The following is a 5,828-nucleotide window of genomic DNA, read 5'->3' on the forward strand; positions in this document are numbered from 1 at the left end:
CATCTTCAACAACTCCCAAATCCACTGCCGTGTCTATGGCCCAGTGCCACTATAGTATGCTCAGCAATGACCACCCAAATATAGCAGGTCCTAATCCTTTTATCTGTAATTTTTTGTTTTTACAAATATGATTAAGGATTTTAATATGAGCAGATCATCCTAGATTAAATAGGGATGCACTAAACTAATCCTGAGAGTCCTTAAAATACAACCCAGCAGATCTCATAAAAAAGCATAAGAAGATGGCCTGAAGATAGGAGCAGAGATTGGAGTGGTGCGGCTATAAACCAAGGAATTGTTTATAGCAACTCAACTCCAAGAGGAACAGATTCTCTCATAGCACATTCTCTCATAGGGGCCCCTTTGATGCCCTAATTTTGACTCAATGATACTTGTAGCCTCCAGAATTATTTTAAAATATATTTTTCAAAGATTGCTTTATTTGAAAGACAATATGAGAGTAAGGGAGAAGAAATGGAGAGGGAGGGAGGTGAAAGGTTTTGAATTCAGTTGATTGAGAGTCTTCCATCTATTGGTTCACTCCTCAAATGGCTGCAACAGCCAGGGCTAGGCCAGCCAGGATCCAGGAGCCTGGAACTCTGTGCAGATCCTCCATATGGCAGAAGGGGCCTTAGCAATTGGGTCGACTTTTGCTGCTTTTCCAGGCATATGAGCTGCTGGATCAGAAGTGGAACATTGGGACTTGAGAGGATTGTCTGAATGAAACGTTTTCCAAGTGGGCGATTCAGGAGGGGAAGAGCATTTTTTGTGAAACCAGGATGGGATTGCTTCCCCCAATTGGTGAAAAGGTATGAACGGTCATTTGAGTGCTGATACAACTTAAGTTTTGTATGATTTGATTATTGTCCATAACAAATTCTTAATTGAGGATATACCTGAAGAAGTAAAAATCTGTGACTCTGGGGAATTCATGGTTCATATAGTTCATCTATTAGCAAAGTAAAAATTTTCCCTTGGGGTCGACATGTTGGTTTAACTGGCTAATCTTCCACCTCTACTGTCAGCTTCCCATTAGGGGACTGATTCATGTCCTGACTGCTCCACTTCCCATCCAGCTCCCTGCTTGTGGTCTGGGAAATCAACAGAGCATAGCCCAAAGCCTTGGGACCCTGCACAAACATGTGATATCCAGAGAAAGCTCCGGGCTCCTGGCTTCAGATCAGCTTAGCTTCAGCTGTTGAGTGGTCATTTAGGGAGTGAGCTGGCAGGTTGAAGTTCTTTTTCTTTATAAATCTGCTTTTTTTCCCCCCAATAAGAATAAAGAACTTTAAAAAAATTTTTTCCCTAACTATCTTAGTAACCATGATTTGTTACTAGACTCTTCTGCAATTCAGTGCACAATGCAGGGGCAGGAAAGTGATGTAGGCTAGGTATTTTGAAGCAACACTTAACAGCAGCACATCTGGCCATTGGTGAAACATGACTGGGACACTGAAGTTTCCGTCCAGTGCTGCACCCACTGTACCTCTCAGCCCCATTGTCAACAGACTCTTGCACTTGCCTCCTCTGCTGCCATCAGAGGCACTTAGCCACCAGTTTCCATTGAGCATATTTTCTTTTATTCATTTTAGTATGATCTGTTATCTGGTTTAAGTGGAAATCAGAAGAAAGTGGACCTTGACCAAATTAAAGCTATTACAGATACCACATTGAGCCAGCCACAAGGTAAGCGGGTGTCACCATTGTGTTTTCCTTCTCTGTGACAAGTCACTCCACTAAGTCAGCTGGATTAGCTTCTGGCTTTTCAGAATTATCTTTTCAGAGACCCTACTTCCAGTACGGAAGTGAATGCATTTAAACTTGTCCAGGCAGTAGCCAGTTAGGGGTGGGGCAGCAGGCTAGGATATAACAGCTGTCCTCTAGCCCTTCCCCCCGAAAAAGAACCACTTGAGTCACGTATCCAGTGTAATTACTATTTCCTAAAATTCCAGCTTGCAAGTAGGACTCAAATACAAAGTAAGGTAGCTGAAGAGAAATTGCTGGGTGTATGGCAGAGTGTTTCTCACTGCTTTATCCGATCCTGAAAAAGCAGCTCCTTGATGACAACCTGATTCAGACAAGGTTATTTTACTGGAACTCAGCACACAGCAGCTGCGGGGAGGTCTGACTACAGAAAAGAGTAATCCAATCCACTTCAGGGTCTTTCTTGGTCTAGGAGATTAGGCGCAAGATTGGAAATGTCAAGGGATAAAGGAATCTATTCACAGCTCAGCTCATCCTCAGAAATGCTGTCTCTATGGAAGGAAATGAGTTCTAATCCAGTAGCCTGTCAGCAGGTGGAAAGAGTAAACAATTTTCTCCCTCTGGAAGACAAACGATTCTGAAATTATAAAGGTTATTGAAATACAATGTCTTAAATCTATTTAGTTACCTATCAGTTTTCTAACTCTTGAGTTGATGGACAGCTTATGAAAAAAAGTAGGATTTTTGACTTTGTCTTATGTTTTGATTCAACTACTTTTGAGGTTATACCTGAATTCGGATTCTTTTAAGCAGCTTTGAAACATGATTTGTGAGGAGAGTAATTAGGCCAAAGCAATGTTTTAGAATCATGATTTAGAGGAAAAACCTAGCTCTTCTGATGACACCAAATCACATCATAAACACACATTATCTAATCTTCATATCATGTCCCCAAACCTGTGTGGCCACGGAGTTGCACCCCCCTGTGGGAGTAAACATTGCCCCCAGAACTACCAGGCATTGAGTGACCTACATCTCAGTCCCCCAGGATGCCCCCCCTTTTCCAAATAAAGCTACAAAGTGTCAAGCTGTGAGCTGGAACCACAGTCCAGGTAAGCTATTTTTTCCGGGGTTTCACTTAAGCCTTAGTGGTTAGTTCCTCACTTGCAGGTTGTGCATGGATGAGGTTTCTCATTTGCAGTGGATGTGACTGTTCTCGGGGCTGTTTGTGTCCTAGCTCTGGTTGATTTCCAAGGGATTCTGTCAGTCTTCCTGCTATGGGCAGAACAAAGTAACTGCTCTGGAGAACAGTAGCAAGTGCTTTGAGAAATAGTTGTTTCTGACCAGTGGGTGATCCCAATGCCAGGCCCACCTATTCCCTGGGCAGAGATGAACTGCTCTAAGTAGGCAGCCATGAATACTTGCAAGTTTCCCCGTTTCTCAGTTTTCCAACTTGGAGTTCACACAGAGGCCTGGAGAGACTAAACTGCCTTCGCGGCTGAGTCTTTGACCATCCAATGGGGCAAACTCATTCATGTGCAGTCTGTTCTGTGGCCAGCACAGGCAGCAGCAGGTTAATGTTATCCTTGGCTTTTCCTATAATCTACACGTGACTGAAAGGCAGAGTAGAAATAGAAATGATGTTTTAGAGAGCAAGTAGCTTAAAAAGCAGGGAGTGCCTGTATTTTCTTGATTTTAACATAAAAAGCCGTTTTCAGTAGACTTATTCTGAGGATTTCTATGTGAAAAAACTATTCCTAGTCTAAGATAGTGTTCCTTGAGGAAACTTGGAGATGATGCAAGTGTCCTGTGGCACTGTCCAGCAGATGGCTGGAGAGACTGAGGCAACGGGCTGTTACATTTTACTTACTTTGTGCCTGCTAAAAAGCGCAGATCTTGCCAAAAATCCTGCAGGGATTCAATTGCTTTTTTGCATTCAAATTTTTAATTCCATTTTCCTTTTTTTTTTTAAGATTTTTTTATTATTATTATTTTTTTATTGGAAAGGCAGATATACAGAGAGGAGAGACAGAGAGGAAGATCTTCCGTCCGATGATTCACTCCCCAAGTGAGTGCAATGGGCCGATACTATGCCGATCTGAAGCCAGGAGCCTCTTCCGGGTCTCCCACGTGGGTGCAGAGTCCCAAGGCCCTGGGCCGTCCTTGACTACTTTTCCAGGTCACAGGCAGGGAGCTGGATGGGAAACAGGGCCGTCGGGTTATGAACCAGCATCCATATGGGATCCCGGCGTGTGCAAGGGGAGGACTTTAGCCACTAGGTTACCATGCTGGACCCTTAAAGAACCTTTTCATGTTCACATTTACCTTGGTTGTGTTTGGGGCCTTGGAACTGGAGTTCCAGGCCTCTTGTGTCTCTCTCTGTGATGTATCCTGCTTCCAAGATGCACTCTCTGCTCGGCAAAGGCAACAGATCTGTGGGCAGAATCCTGTCACTGTGATCACTTCTGTGGCAGGGCACTCATTTCCTACAGGAGACAGATTCACTCTGCAGTGAATTCATGGAATGCCACTTTGCAGCTCTGGTGTTCTTGCTTGTTTTGACAGGGTCCCTGAGTGGTCCTCACTAGTACATTCCGTTGTTACTACCTGGCAGGCCGGCTCACGGCAGATAATATAATATCCGTGTGACCCGGCTTATTGAGCACATCCAATTGGATGGCCTTGTTCCTTTATTTCTTTTTTCTTAAAGATTTTTATTTTTATTTTGAGGTCAGAGAAAGAAGACACAAAGAGATGTTCCATCTGCTTGTTTACTCCCTAAATGGTCACAATGGCTGGAGCTGAACCTATCTGAAGCCAGGAGCAATGGGTAAGGCCTGGGTACTAGGTGCTTTAGAGAACATACGGATGTGTCCTTAACAAAGCTCTACTTCCAAAATGACAAATTAAGGTGAGTTGTTTGATACGAGGTGACTGAGCCATAGCCAGTGACTGGCAGGAGGCAGTCTGGGCGATAAGGTTTAGAAGTCATCACTGAAGTCAGGAAGGACTGAACAAGGCAGCTGGGACTGAAGGGTGCAGACGGTATGGACGTCTGGCCCTTATTCCTCAGAATTCTTTGTTCTCCAATCTCTGGGTCTTCAAAGACAAAACAAAACCAAACCCCAAAACCCCCAGACAATAACAAAAGGAAAACTTAAAGTAACCAAGGACCTCGGGGCTGAGTGAGCCCTGCTGGGAGACAGACAGAAGGGCTTGCTTTCATCTATTGCCAGATACTCAATTGAAAACTGGATCAACCCTCTCTATAGAAGTGCCAATATGTGCAGTAGCATACCAGGGATTTTCAAAAAATAACCTAACCATGTATTATGAAAACATGGATTTTTTTCATTGCACTAAAAAATTCATTGCACTAAAATTTTTAATTTTCCATGAACTTTTTGATGTATCTTCAAATTTAGGCTGGCTATATTTAAGCACCCTATGTGTCCATGAAATTTTTTTCTAAACTGCATGCAATTTAGTTACAAAGGAACTCTGAAAATCCCAGTTAGGCAGAGGATGGTGGGGTTACTAGATGGGGTGGGGCGAGATGGTTCAAGGCTGGATCACCCAGGGCAGGTAGGAAGCTTTTGTTAACAGGGACTATTTCATCAAAACTGGGAAGAAACCTGCAGAGCCACGTCTGGGAGTATTTGTGGGTTTGTTTCTTAGTGGTTAGAATACAGTAAACCAGAAGTGCACCTCTGCTTAACATTAATTTTGGCATATAAACAACACTGTAACAAAACTGAAGAAGGAAACAGTTGAGGTGAGGAGGACAAATTTCTGAGGAAAATGAAGAGGATGAACAGAGTAAAAGGATGTAAGGAAGATATGACCCAGTCTCCGAGTGTTTTTATGAAATATGACCCATCAAGGTAGGCATCAGTATCATCTAACAAATTAGTCATCTAAGGAAGGACAGTGTGAAGAGAATCTAATGTTCCTCTCTGTATCCACAGCATCCATTATGGACTCCAGTAGCCACATGTGTACTGGAAACGTGGCTCACCCATGGGAGGGCAGGATTCTTCAATGCAAGCTGATGTGGCTGCATGTGATGAGTGGCTACCAGCTGAACAGTGCAGTCATCATACTTCATGGATCAAAACCAGTGG

Source organism: Ochotona curzoniae, unplaced genomic scaffold (genome assembly GCF_017591425.1).
Source record: "Ochotona curzoniae isolate NIBS_2020 unplaced genomic scaffold, NIBS_Ocur_1.0 contig_43, whole genome shotgun sequence".
Lineage (NCBI taxonomy): Eukaryota > Metazoa > Chordata > Mammalia > Lagomorpha > Ochotonidae > Ochotona > Ochotona curzoniae.